General features: G+C 36.5%; 1 long non-coding RNA gene across 1 annotated transcript in view; it reads left to right on the forward strand.

Moving 5' to 3' along the window:
• Positions 1-7,530: 7,530 nt before the first annotated feature.
• LOC105466152 (uncharacterized) overlaps positions 7,531-15,255 on the forward strand; it is a 49,373-nt gene continuing 41,648 nt past the window's right edge. Inside the window, exons 1-3 of the long non-coding RNA XR_011607438.1 lie at positions 7,531-7,658; positions 9,473-9,669; positions 9,973-10,101. This is a non-coding gene — a long non-coding RNA (uncharacterized lncRNA). The remainder of the gene's footprint in view (positions 7,659-9,472; positions 9,670-9,972; positions 10,102-15,255) is intronic.

Below are 15,255 nucleotides of genomic sequence, written 5' to 3' on the forward strand. Positions count from 1 at the left end.
TCCATAATCTGTGCTCCAAGTCACGATGTCTCTTTCACCAGTCTTTGAAAACTGCTTCTAAGACCTTACACACTGTCTGGCACATGAGCATTTAAAAGATACTGATGAAATTAATAGATAAACTTTATGGTATCATAACATTCTAAAATTATTTATGTACCATCACTAATTTAAAAGCTTGTCCTAAAAATCATATGGAAACAAAAAAGAGCCTTCATATCCAAAGCAAGACTAAGCAAAAAGAACAAATCTGGAGGCATCACATTATCTAACTACAAGCTATGCTATAAGACTGTAGTCACCAAAACAGCATGGTACTGGTATAAAAATAGACAAGTGGAACAGAATAGAGAACCCAGAAATGAAGCCAAGTACTTACAGCCAACTGATCTTCGACAAAGCAAACAGAAACATAAAGTGGGAAACGCCACCCTATTCAACAAATGGTGCTGGGATAATTGGCATGGATATGCCATGCATGTCATATGCAAATGTGGTCACACCATGCTAGAATTCAGTGAGGAATTTCTATAAGGCCTTTAGCCTGCCTGGATTTTCACCCAGGAATTTTGTAAGGTCTCCTCTGCTATAACAATTCCAAATACATCCAGGCTTCTGTGGCCCTGCTCCGTGGGACTGAGGACATGTTTGCAGGGAAAGAAACAAATAAGTGCTTTTTAAAAGTACTAAAACTTTATCTCTTAGACTTTAACGATTCCTACTTCTGATAATGATCCCCATGTCTGAAATCCCCATAACCAGTGGCCTGCTTGCTGAAGTTCTGTCAACGAAATACACTAATTTTTCTGTCTTGTGGATGTAGTTTCTTTTCGCAGGAAGTTATTTGCTATCTACTGAGTTAAATGGTCAGTTTAATGACTTCCTTGGAGATACTTTAGATAATGTTTTTTATGGCACCTTGGGGAAAGGAGCTGTTTCTTATAATTCAGTTCTGAAAGCAACCAGATCCCCTGGATTTTGACATTTTAAATATTCTGAAGAGCAGTATCAAAAAAAACAAAAACAAAAACAAAAACAAAAACAAAAAACTCATGTTGTATAGGAGGTTTATACTGACTATAGTTTTTCTATATATATACTGTTACTATGGTAACCTATGGTAACTAAACAGTGGAATAGGTAGAAACATGGGAAAGGTGTCATAATCAGTGCCAGTAAAACTGTCAGAAAAAAAAATTTGTTTCTTTACTTAGTTAACTAAGATTTATGACTTTTTAAATTTTCGTTTTCTGTTGAAAATTATCTTCATTTTGCGTGTAGTTGTATTTCATTGGTATCTTGTAGTGTTTGCAGCCCATATTGTTGAATTGAATAGTTGTTTGGGTTCTAGTTTTTATAGGCCCAGTCAAGGAAAATGTGCAAAAATGTGTTCAAAGCACACTCTTGGAAGAAAGGAATATGTTACCTGAGGGAAATATGTTTTATTAATTTCTGGTAAGATTCAAAGTTAGCAATGTTTTTTTACAGAGTTGGGGTAACACTATGTTGTCCAGGCTGGTCTCAAACTTCCGGAAGCCATCCTCCCACCTTGGCCTCCCAAAGCACGGGGATCATAGACATGAGCCATTGTGCCCAGCTGCAAAGTTAGCATTTTTTTTCTAGGGAAACTTTGTGTTGTTTTGCTTTAATCTTGTTCAATTAAAAAAAAAAACTATATATTGAATTGGTTTCATATAATGAGGATGTTTAAATAAAAGTGTTGTCCTTTTGATAAGTCATACTTTACTTAGATTAGTCACAATGGAATAACCATAAAAACAATCTATATAGAACATATGCCACTGTTGGCTTCTAGAATTTATAAATATACTTGAAGTTTAAATTATGGCTATTTATTGAAGGTACTTCATGATTTTGTCACTTTTGAATTATTTTTAATATCACAATGTTGCCCATAAGCTTGAAATCATAGGCAAATATACACACATAATGCCATCAATGCCATCTTCAAGCTATAAAAATAGAATTAATATGATCTTTCTCTTCAGATTTTATGGACATCCTGGATAATTGCTGAGGAGCTTACTAAGATTCTGCTTTCTCTGTTCAGTATCTTAAATAGACTTATGATGATAGAAAAATCCTCACTGTTACTAACATGTTTTTATGTAGTTATGCGTGTCCTTTTTTTTTGATCCAAAACCGTAGACCACTGTTGACATATATATAGGTATGTCTCCACTTACAGCAGACATTGTAAATGGATGGACCACACAATGCGTTAAAATGGGAAGATATATTAAAGAAACCCACATTTCTAACTTGTCCAAAAGACTTCTATCTCGTCTGGTAACCTAGGCTCACAGTCCTTCACTGGAGCATTGGTCTAGAGCCATGAAAAAACTGCTACTTTTAGGAGAATTTCTACAGTCTTTGTCATTTCCTGTCACTTGCCTCAACCTTACTCTCACAGAGGACCTCTGAAGGCCTGTAGGTTGGAATCTTTGAATTTAATGAAAGCATCAACACATATTTCACACTATCGGTTCTTTCATAGCTCAAAAATTCTCAATATGGAAATACCTTCTGAAAACAGGACCAATAGGACAGGAACTGAATAAACTTGGGCTCTCAAAAGTCCATTCAGGATGGACTAAGCATGCAGTGAAAAGCCAAGTATGCTGTGAAGTGTTCAGATGGTTCCAAATAGTCATATAATAAAAATGAACTCATACTAAGCAACCATAAATGCTACATAAACTCAATTTTTCACAACAGGCAGGAGGTAGTTATTATGTCCATTTTATAAATAAGGCTCAGAGAAGTTAAGGCCAAAGTTATGAATCAAGTAAGTGGCAGAGCTTGTTCTCAAGCCCAGTTTAGTTTGGTTGCAAAGATTGAGTGCCTGTGTTATATTTATGTAGGCAAATATTGACATTATTGAAATACCTATTTCTGTTCTTAACTAGGAGGTCAATTATTCTGTATAAAACAGTTTGATTGCAAGTTGTGTGTGTGTGTGTGTGTGTCTAAATCAGTATATACATTTTTCTGAAAAGAGCTACAGTTTTCATTGGATTCTCAAAAGGGAGCAGTGACCCAGAAAAAGCCTAAGAAATATGAATGATTGCATAATGTAGACACTTCTTAGAATTAGAAAAATTTACTAAATTGGCACTAGGAACAAAATATCTGCTTCTGATGTAATCTACTTGCCCAGCATAGATGAATCCTTCAGAGTCCCTTTTTCCCCACCAGTGAATAAAAGATTTGATCATTCTCAGTCTTCAACTACTTCATTTTTTAAAAAATGAAAAAAACCCCACAACTTTCTTTTTGATTAATGACATTAAGAACATTTCCACTGTGTAAGGAAAGGTCCATTTATAAGTGATAAAACATCAGGGTAAGAATTCTATAAATTCACTTTCATTAAAATGCCATTATTCCTCTTCCTTTTCCTTTTTTTTTCTTCTTTTTTTTCTTCTTGAGCAATTCAGTCCAAAAGCAATTAGGAGAGGCACAGCAGGGTGGGTCTCCACACCTGGGAGGGTTATAGGGGCCCTAAACAGGATAAGGTGAGTGTCCATGTTGGTAGGTGGTGGCCCAGTGTAGGATGCTGAAAAATGCGCAGAGGAAAGAGAGAGGTCTGTGTAGTAAGGCAGCCCAGTGGTGAGGATGTCTGAACTCATAAAGTGTCAGGGTGCTACAGGCTAAGTGAGGTGAGCAGGGAGTCCTGGTGAAGGGCTGCTGCCTGGCCCAGGATGTGCAGTCCAGGCTGGGGGAAGAGGACTTCCTTGCAGATGGTTGCCTAGCCCAAGGTATCAGTACCTCAGTTGGGTGAAAAAGGAACCCCTATTTGGGGGTCAAAGTCTAAGTAGAACAATGAGATCACCCACAGGAAGGAAGGTTGCCATGCATTATTGAAACAAGGGAAAGGTGCAAAGAATGTCCCTAGAGTAGGGAAGCCTGGAGTGGGGTATCAGAGCCTCAGTAGGTTGAGGAGGGCATTTGTGTAAATGGGCACCCCAGTGTGAGGTGTTGGAGCCCTGAGCCAAGTAATACCTTGAGTGGGGTGATGAGGGCATTCACACAAGGAAAAGTTCGTGGCAGCAATGGGAGCTGAGTTACATAAAGGGTAAGTGAAACCAGTAAATATCTAAGGATAACAAGAGCAAATTTCCCAATGTTGGAAAACAGAATTACAAATATGGAAAGGGTGAAAATTAGAATACACTCTGGTGCTGAATTAGAATTACAGCGTCAACGTGAACTTGTAATTTCAATGTACATACATAGAAATTGAAAGATGTTTAGATGTAAATGTTTTTATGTGTGTATATTTGTGTGTGTGTGTGTATTCTACCTATATTCTCCATTTCTGTCCAATGGGAGAGTCTAGTAGCAACACCACAAGAGCAGTGAACAAGCCTAGCTCCTCAGATCTTGTCCTCTAAAGACTATTCTCTGCCAGAAAGAATCAAGAGTCTTTGAAGAACAGCTAATTCCAGACTAGGGCCAGAAAAGTGTAAGCCTAGCTTGGAATATCCTATTGTCAGGAAAAATAAAGAAATGCTCAAAATGTGCTGGGAAATCATAGTCATGTTTAAAGAATTCCCTTTGGTTAATCCAGAACAATTTGAGAATTAATTAAATAAAGATAATAATGAATCATATATCTTAAATAAAATTGGGATCCATGAGTTCATATGGTCACAAATAAATAAACTAATTCATTTTGATGAGGCACATAATATTAACACAATCTCAAAATCCTTCCCCACCAAACACTTGCTAATTACAAAGGAATAACTTTATAGTGGGGAAACCTGAGCTGCTGCTTTCATCCAGTTGACATCCTCAGTAATGTGACAAATCAAAACCACATAGAGCCTGATATGATGCATAGGGGAGAGCACATGAGAGATGCAGTGTTGGCCACAGTCCCAGTCTATAGCTCACAGTCAGGTGGAAGAGACCCATGATCATAATATGGTAACTTGGTAATGTCTGTAAGTATAAATAACTGCTAACTTGGGGTGAGTCAGATAAATCTCAAAAAATAAGGGACTTCTGTGACACTCCTGCCAAAGATGAATAACCTGAGTCTAGCCATGAAGAAAAAGGCTGACGAACCCTAATTGAGGACATTTCATCAAATAACTGGCCTTTAGTTCCACAATTTCAAGATCATGAGTGTCAATGAATATCAAGGAAATACAAGAGGAAGAAATTCCCCTTTTCTTATGTCCCAGTAGCAGCTCAGGAAGCAATGACCAAAAAACAAAAAACAAAAACAAACAAACAAACAAAAAAATCATTCGTCTTATCTAAGAAAAAGTTATATGGGAACATAATGACTTAAACTCTTTGGCACAGCATTTCGTTGCTGAAATTTTCAAAGCATGTATCTCCTTTAAAAGTATATAACTTTTCATAGGACATTTCCAAGGGACATAGTTAACCCTCAGAAGAAAAATGTAACTAATAAATAAAAGACAAACAAACTTATTCAGCTTTACTAGTAATCAAATAAATGAAACTTAGGACAATGAATATCATTGTTGTCTGTCATATTGGCAAAATACAGACCAAACAATTAATATTTGTTGTTGGCAAAAATGAGGAGAAATTAACACTATTGTATCTTACTGAACGGTGTTTACACTCACAGGACTTTTCTGAAGAAGAATTAGGCATTATGGCTCAAAAACTTCTGACAAAAGCGTATACTTTAAGCAATTCTAATGGGAATTTATATTACGTAATTAAAATTATATGTAAAGATATTGCCATACTAATATTTATTGGAGTGTGACTTCTATTTGCAAAATACCAAATTAATGACAATAATGTATTGTTTACATAATAAACAGAAATATTAAAAATGATGGTGTGGAAATACATATATTTATAAAAAGATGTTCATGGCCCAATACTAAATGGAAAAAGTAGGTCATAATATGAACCCATTTTTTGTTAAAATACATATTTATACAAACAAGTAAATGTATATAAAAGAATCTGAAAAAACATCTCCAAAATATAATTGTGGTTATCTTGGCATTAAGACTATAGTGATTTTTAAGTTTTTCTCATTCTTTTTGTTTACCTGTATTTGTAAAATTATGCATGAAGAATGTAGTACTTAGGCAATTAAAGTTTTTTAAAGCTCTGTTAGCTCATATGTATCAGATGTTGAATGTCATGACTTGGTAGGTTTTAAAGAACTATTGTCATTTTCTTGGTATACATTTTCCCTTAGAATCAACAGAACTCAATCTTATATTAGTCTTCCTCTCACATTCTCTTGCTCAACTTAGAACGCGTGTAACTTTCTTAAAAAAAAGCATTCAGCTTGTCTCAAGGCATTTCCATAAGTTGATTTAATCATGTCAAACCTGTCAGAAACACTTAAGGAGCTACATTTGTTTATTGCAGCCACATGGTGTTCAAGAAAAGTGAAGTCAAAACCGAATGAAAGAAAGAAAATGCCCAAGATAGACAAACATGCCAATGTGCCAACATAAAACCGTTCCTGTGGTGACTTGGGAATGCAAGGAAATTAAACAAATTCCCAAGGGAGTGAAAAGTAAAGCAGAGATTCATGTTGGAGTGGCTCTATAGAAAATGTTTAAAAATCAATTTCCATAATTATTGTCAACAATGAAGCTTCTATAAATTTTAGTTTTTTTAAAAACTATTCCTTTTACTTCAAAGTTTAGCTTCAATGTTCCTTATTTTTTGAGATTTTTCGGACTCACCCCAGGTTTGCAGTTATTTATATTTATAGACATTACCAAGTTATTATATTATGATCGTGGGTTTCTCCCACCTGACTGTGAGCTGTGGACTGGGACTCTGGCCAGCACTGCATCTCTCATTCTCTTTATAGCTGCAGTGCTTGACACGGTCCCTCTGGTTCAGAGCAAGCATTTAGAAAATGTTTTTGCCACATTTTATTAAAAAAAAAAACCTGAAAATGTTTTTGAATGAAAATGCTAAACGGATTAAAAAATGTTAAAATATTTTGACTGAAGAATCAACAAATCACCTATTATCGATTTAACCACCCATACACACACATGTGTGCGTGCTTTGTTTGATGAACCCCCCTTTTTTAATTAACAGAAATGGGGTGTTGTTATGTTGCCCAGGCTGGTCTTGAACTCCTGTCCTCAAATGATCCTCCCACCACAGCCTCCCAAAGTGCTGGGATTACAGGCATGAGCCACTGTGCTCAGCTGGAAAAATCTTTTATGTGATATTGGAATATTTTGTGAGCCAAATTTTTACTTCATTTCCGACTCAGAAATATTGATAGAAGTTTGCCAACTGGTATTCAAAGAAAGAAAAAGAAAGAAAGAGGAAGGAAGGAGGGAGAGGGGAGGGAGGGAATAAAAAGAAAGAAAGAGAAAGGAAAGAGGAGAGAGAGGAAGGAAAGAAGGTAAGAAAGGAAACACAGATTCTTATTTTCTGCATATGCAATCAGCAATTTTACACATATTGCTCCTGAAACTTTACACGATCCTTTGTGTTTCTTTTCCTTGTTTCTGCCCTGGAAGATGGACATTTTGCACAGCTCACTAAAGCGTCAAAACTCTAGAGTAGAAGCCCAGAGACCATATGACATCTGGAAACACAGCCATCAGAAGGGAAGATAATGTAAATTTCAAGGAAGCATATTACTCAAAAGGGTAAATTGTTTTCTATTCCTGCTCAGACTTGACATTCCTGAGTCTTCTAATCACATGGCTTTTGATACCCAGACTCATTATGTCAGCCATCGCCCTAGTTTGTGTTGCTAAGAAATTTCTCTAATTCTAGTAAGAATAGGATGATTTAGTATTATTTGAATTCTGTTCAATTTATACCTTCATTACAGCTTTGACTCACTTTTGATGAAGTACATTTTACCATTTCATTGCATCTTTTTTTCTAAATGTACCTGCCTCTTTCCATTTAAAAGATCATAGACTCTTAGAAGGCAGAAATCCTTCCTCTCACAGAGTAGGCACCCACTAAATTAGAGGCTTGGCTGAATGAGTGAGTGAGTGAGAGGGCTATCTTATTCAGTTAAGTATTATTGTTTGTAAATTGCTGCTGCAAAAACGCTTCCCCTTCTCCCAACAAAAATGGAAAAAAGGTAGTGTTTCCTCAAGTCTTCTTTCATGGAATATTGATCTCATTGGATATTAGTATTTAAGTTAAAATAAATTATGAATATTGCAAACGAATCTAAACAAAATCAAACACATTTTTTAACCCCAAGACACATCACAGCATCTGATATGCTAATACACCAATCATGAATTACTTTTTCTTTTCATTTTTCTAGTTATTATTATTTTTTTTTTACTTTTATTTCAGGTTCAGGGGTACATGTGAAGGTTTGTTACATAGGTAAACTAATGTCACGGGAATTCATTGTGCAGATTATTTCAACTGGAGTTAAGCCCAGTTCCTAATAGTTATCTTTGCTCCTCTCCCTCTTTTCACCCTCCACCCTCGAATAGACCCCATTTTTTCCTTCTTTGTATTCTTAAGTTCTCATTATTTAGCTCCAACTTACAAATGAGAACATGCAGTATTTGGTTTTCTGTTCTGATGTTAGTTTGCTGAGAATAATAGCCTCCAGCTCCATCCATGTTCCTGCAAAAGACATGATGCCATTCTTTTTGGTGGCTGCATCGTATTCCATGGTGTGTGTGTGTGTGTGTGTGTGTGTGTGTGTGTGTACCACATTTCTTTATCCAATCTATCATGAATGGGCATTTAGGTTGATTCCATGTCTTTGCTATTGTGAATAGTGCTGCCATAAACATTTGCATGCATGTGTCTTTATGGTAGAATGCTTTACATTCCTGAGCATATACTCAGTAATGGGATTGCTGGGTCAAATGGTAGTTCTGCTTTTAGCTATTTGAGGAATCACCATACTGCTTTCCACAGTAGTTAAACTAATTTACACTCCCACCAGCAGTGTATAAATGTTCCCTTTTCTCTGCAACCTCACCAGCATCTGTTCTTTTCTGACTTTTTAATAATGGTCATTCTGACTGGTGTGAGATGGTGTCTCATCATGGTTTGATTTGCATTTCTCTAACACCAATCATGAATTTCTAAGAAGTTTTGTAGCAACCAATATTTCCAAAATGTATCTGATTATGAAACATTTTTTGGAACATTTGACAGGATTATGTTCTGGGAACTCATTTTGGGGAGGTTGTTATATATCATTCCTGCAACAATAATCCACATTTATTCAACCTTTGGAATGTGCCAAACACTGTGGTGTTAATGTTATAGAGATAAATAAAAGAATGTCTGCTCCTGAGGTGCTCTTGAGCACAGGTGTACTCAGAACAGAAAAACTGTTGAGTCAGATTGCAAGTGATATAATAGAAGTGTGAACTGAGTGCCCAGGGAACAAATTGTGGCTCACTCCAGGAAGAAGTTAGAGCTCATTGGAGAAAGTAAGTTAATTCATTAGCTGCTTTTCTTATAACAGGTGGCATCTAGCATCCTGAGGACATCTGGGATGAAGACTTTTTCTTACGAGCAATGAATGGAACAAGAAGAGAGGAGACATTTGATTGTTTCTTACATTTTCCTGCTGCCGTTACTGCCTTTCATCAGATAGTGCCACTGCAATCCTCCTTTAAGAATGGAGAGTGGCTTAGTGGAGAAGTTCTGGACAGGAGTCAGGTGAGGACGGGCAGTGAATATTTTGTGCTATTATTCTTCCAACATCCATTGCCACTTCTTCTGGAGTGAAGTGGAGCTTCAGTTTTTATTAGGAGAACCACACTTCCTCCTTGGTCCATCCATTCAGGTAGGCCCGTGCTACCTTCTGCTCAAGGCATAGGCATATGACCTAAGCCTAGTTCATCCACATAGTCCATCTCCCTGGACAGTGATTGGTTTAGTACTGTAATTAAAGCCAGTGAGGCTCAATATTTGTTCAAATGTGAAGAAACTCCTGTGAAACAGACACTCTCTTTCCACCAGACTTGAGGCTGATTGATGTAGACCTCAAATTGCCACTTCAGGGCAACTGTGTGGACGGAATCTGTCTGGGAATGAAGCCAATCTGGTGGAGAGTGGTACCGAAAAACAGAGCGGGAAGGACACCTGGAGGTCAGTTTTCGATATCTGGATCCAGCTTTGTTTGAAACTACTTTTAAAGTTTTCATTTATATGTCAACTAAATTTCCTTCTTTTAAGCCTATTTGACTCGAGTTTGTGTCTTTTGCAACAGGAAGGATATAACAGAGTTATACTAACTAGCTGCTAATTAGCTGTGTGCCTCTTAGAAGTCACAGTCACTAAACAGATAGGGGTCTCAGTTTCCCATATATAATATAAAATGGTTGAACTAGATGGATGAATTTCATACTTTGGTTTAGGGTATACCTTCTTCTCAAAGGGAATCTTATACTGTTTGTCATGCTAATAGGTAAAATAGATAAAATAAAATGCCTTTACTGAATCAACATGGATTTACAGAAGCCTGCCCACATGTCAATAGTTCACAGCTTAAAATCACTGGATGGGCTGGGTGTGGTGGCTCACGCCTGTAATCCCAGCACTTTGGGAGACCGAGGGGGGCAGATCATGAGGTCAGGAGTTCGAGACCAGCCTCGTCAGCATGGTGAAACCCCGTCTCTACTAAAAATACAAAAAAATTAGCCTGGCATGGTGGCGGGCGCCTGTAGTCCCAGCTACTCAGGAGGCTGAGGCAGGAGAATCGTTGGAACTGGCGAGGCGGAGGTTGCAGTGAGCCAAGATCAAGCCACTGCACTCCAGCCTGGGCGGACAGAGCAAGACTCTGCCTAAAACAAACAAACAATAAATAAAATAAAATCACTGGATGGTGTATTAATGAGTTCTCTAGAGGGACAGAACTAATAGGATATATGTATGTATGAAAGGGAGTTTATTAAGAAGAATTCACCCCCCTCCGGTTCACAAGATGAAGTCCCATGATAGGCCGTCTGCAAGCTGAGGTACAAGAGGCCAGTAGTGGCTCAGTCTGAGTCCCAAACCCTCAAAAGTAGGGAAGTCGACAGTGCACCTTTCAGTCTGTGGCCGCAGGCCTGAGAGCCCCTGGCAAACCATTGGCGCTAAGTCCAAGAGTCCAAAGGCCAAAGAACCTGGAGTCTGATGTTCAAGGGCAGGAAGTATCCAGCATGGGAGAAAGGTGAAAGCTGGAAGACTCAGCAGGACAGTGTATTCCACCTTCTTCCACCTGCTTTTTCTAGCAGCCTTGGCAGCCAATTGGATAGTGCCCACCCACACTGAAGATGGGTCTTCCTCTCCTAGTCCACTGGCTTAAATGTTAATCTCCTCTGGCAATGCCCTCACAGACATACCCAGAAACAATACTTTGCATCCTTTAAGCCAATCAAGTTGACAATATTAACCATCACAAACGGTATGTCCTTTAATATCTTTTCCAATGCTAATTATCTATAATTCTGATTTTATGAAGTCTTATTAATATCCAAGTCAATGTTTCAGAATTAAGTTTGTAAAGCCTAAGCAGATGATTTAGCTTATGAGGGGATGGTGAAATAGCCACTGGTACAAGGACATTCTGGAGTTGGGAATATGTTTTTAAGTAAAACTCCACTAATGTACCAGCAGCAGGACCAGAATATACACTGTTGGTTGTGGTTATTAACTGTGTTTCATTTATAAAACATGATTGGCTGAGCAGGGAAATAGCCTTTATTTTGTTTGTGGTTGCTGGGTTTTACCAAGAGTTCTGATTGAAATGGTTGGGGACCAGTTCTTTCACCTTGCATGAGAGCAAGACCTTCATTTCTAAAATGGATTAAACCAATATGCTGAGTGATCCATTTGTTCTTTTCACATTGTATTTGGATTTCATTACTGGAGAAGTCAAAAGGCCATTTTCATTTTGGACTCTGGAAAGGTCATTTGTTACTCATGTTTTTATTTCCCTGTTCTTAGTTTTGATGATGAGGAAGAAAAAAGAGAATGGTAGTAGTATTTGATTAGTCTCACCACGAATTCATTATTTTCTGACTATTCCTGCTGGGCTTCAGACTCTAATTGTATCTGTCAATATGGTAAAAATCATTTTGGATTAAGACCACAGTAGACTGTTTAAGACTGCCGTTTCAGAGAAGGAAACTAAGTCTTTGGAAACCTTTCTAAGCTTAAGACATCAGAAGTCTCATGAAGGACCATAGACACAGTTTAGTAAAGAAAATAATTTCTCACATAAAAAAGTAAAAAAAAGAAGAAACAATTTCCATGACTTATTAGTTTTATGAACTAACCTTGGCCATAGCTCTAAAAGTGATAATAATAAAAATAATGATAATGATTTTAGTAACTCAGAAGTTTCATCTACCTGGGCTATCATATTGATTGTTTTGATTTCAAATAATGGCAGCAGCATTTTGTTCCAAGAAAATAAATTAAGTTAATCTTTCTGCTGCTTTTAAACAGTCTTTATTTGTTTAAATCCCACTCTTACAATACCACACCTAGTACCACTGTAGAAAAGTACTTTATAGAAGCTTCTGGTTATTAATATTCAGAGTATTTTTTGCTCAAAGACTTGACACTAAAGTACTTAAAAACTGTAAAAAAAAGTTTAGAAAAAAATAAGCACAGTGGCAGCTAGCTGAGTGAAGCCAATGGATTCTAAAAATGCTTGCTAGAAAACAAAATGTGTAAGAACAGTACAGCTAATCTTCTCCAGGTTTATTCTTGGAACCAGAACAAAACTACCTAAAAAAGAACAATACAGTAAACTCCTTTTTACATATTGCTTCATTTCAAAACCAGAAGGATTCAAAAGAATATTTATAGGAACTAACAATCTTCTCTTAACTTGTCTATTTTCACCTATCTTTTAACCAAAGATTAAAGAGAAATCTTAATCTTTGGTTTACATGAGAAAACGTCGTCGTTGTTTCTGAAAAGATACTTTTCTTTCTCCTCCCCCTCTCGGTACAAAAGCAAAGCTGTTACGGTGTTTTCTTGCCTTGAAAAATGCTCTTTTATTTTTGCAACTTATAGTAATATTCTAAAGCCAATATTTAAAATAGATATAAGAATTTTATAACTTTCCATCTGTGATAAATGTAATTTTGCATATTTAATATTATAAAATAAAACATCTTTAAGTGTCATGAAGAATATTTTGTTAGTAGCCAGTTTGCTCACCTTTGTACATTTTATACCTTAAAAAAATTTGCCACAGGATGTAACATGTTAACCTATCATGAAATACATGTTGCTTCATGAAAACACTTCAAAAGCACTTCTTTGGTGTTGCCTTATAGTGAAATACAAAATAGACTTATTGAGAGGATATATGTATGATTTATTTTATTATTTTATATATGATATAGTCCTAGTAAACAAACATTTAATATATGCATATTATATACCAAACATTGATCTAGAGTCTGGAAATAAAGCAGTGAACTAAACAGACAAATGTTCTTTTCCCAACAGAACTTATATCCTGGCAGAGGGCACAGAAAATAATCAAACAAGTAAAACACATAGTATGTCGGAGGAAGGTGAGGGCTATGGGAAAGAAAAGCAAACAGAGCGGTCAAAACTATAAGAGCAAAGTGTGGGAATTGCCATATAAAATGGAATGGCCAAGGAAGGACTTGTTGGTATGCAGGCTAAGAGAGAAAAACATTCCTATGTGCATGATTATTGTCTTGTCTCCTCTATGACACCGAAAGCTCCATAAAAGCACTGTTTATCTGTTTTTATGTACTGCAAAATTTTCAAGGTCTGTCACAGTAACAGAAATAGAAGTGCTTAGAATTTGTGTAATGGATGAAATAACCTCATATAATAAAGTCTAGAATACCCACCGGTGGAAAAAATGGGCATTAAGAAGCACACAGAACAAAAATAATCTATAGGAAGAGTTAGTGTAATAAACAAATAGTTCACAAATATTACAGATCAAAGTCATTGCAAGAGTTTTCAGCAAATTGAAGGGAAGCCAGTCCTCTTTAGTCAAGCATATTATTTAATATAACAAAAAATTAATGAGGTGCTTTCAGAATAGAATGTCCTAAACTGTGTTATATAGAACACTGTCTTAGTCCATTTTGTGTTGTCATAAGAAATAGCTGAGACTGGGTAATTTATAAAGAAGAGAATTTTATTTTGCTCACAATTCTGGAGGCTGGCAAATCCAAGATCAGGCAGCCTATTTGGTGAGGTCTCATGCTTCTTTAACTTGTGACGGAAAGCTTAAATGGAAGCAGGCATGTGCAGAGACCAAATATGTGAAGGAAAAATCCTCTTGTGGTCACTAACATGGTTCCTTGAGGGTGAAAACTCTTTTCCACCAGAAAGCATTAATCTATTCGTGAGGGATCTGCTCCCATGACCCAAACACCTCCCACTAGGCCCCACCTCCCAACCCTGTCACATTGGAATCAAATTTCAACATAAGTTTTGGTGAGGATAAAACTCATCCAAACCGTAGAAAACACTTAGACACTGATATTCCATTAAAACATGTTTTCTTTAACTATAAGCTCAATATTAGCAGGTTCTGAGTCTATCGTTGACATAACTGGAGTCACTAAATCTAGGACAGTGTTTTAAACATGGCAAACTCTGGATAAATATTTGTCAAATAAGGAAAAAAGAGTAAATTAATTTCTTTACTGTAAAGCTACTCAGAAATTTTAATATACATTATAAATTTCCAAATGGAGAATAGCATTGTATATTTCCAAATGAAGAATGCAGAATTTTTATATTACATCTTTTTCAATTGCAAGTGAAAGAAAAGTCAGTCAACTATGCTTAGATAAAAGAGGAATCTTTTGACTCACAAGTAAAAAGTTCAGTAATAATTTTGGATTTAGGCTTGGTTTAATGTAAACATGTGTTTAATAACTCATATAATTTTATTCAGGCCCACTTCTCTCTCTCTCTCTCTCTCTCTTTCTCTCTCTCTCCTGATTTATTCGTTATGGTCTGTTGCTTAGAGATGTTTTCTGAATGATGACCATTGACAATTTTTGGCTTATTTCATTCACAGTTATTCTAGTAGGAAAGAAAATGTCTTTCTTGCTTACTTGTCAAAGAAAACAAATCTTAAAATTAGACCTGATTGTCCTGGCTATGAGTGTGTACTAATTCTTAAATCAATCAGTATGGCTAGAGAATGTGTTAATTTTTTTTGGTCAGGCCTAGATCCCATGCTGCCCTTGGAGACTGGGAGCAGGGTAGTTCTTCAAACAAAAATGAGTACTCTTACCCAGAAAG

Source organism: Macaca nemestrina, chromosome 9 (genome assembly GCF_043159975.1).
Source record: "Macaca nemestrina isolate mMacNem1 chromosome 9, mMacNem.hap1, whole genome shotgun sequence".
Classification (NCBI taxonomy): Eukaryota; Metazoa; Chordata; class Mammalia; order Primates; family Cercopithecidae; genus Macaca; species Macaca nemestrina.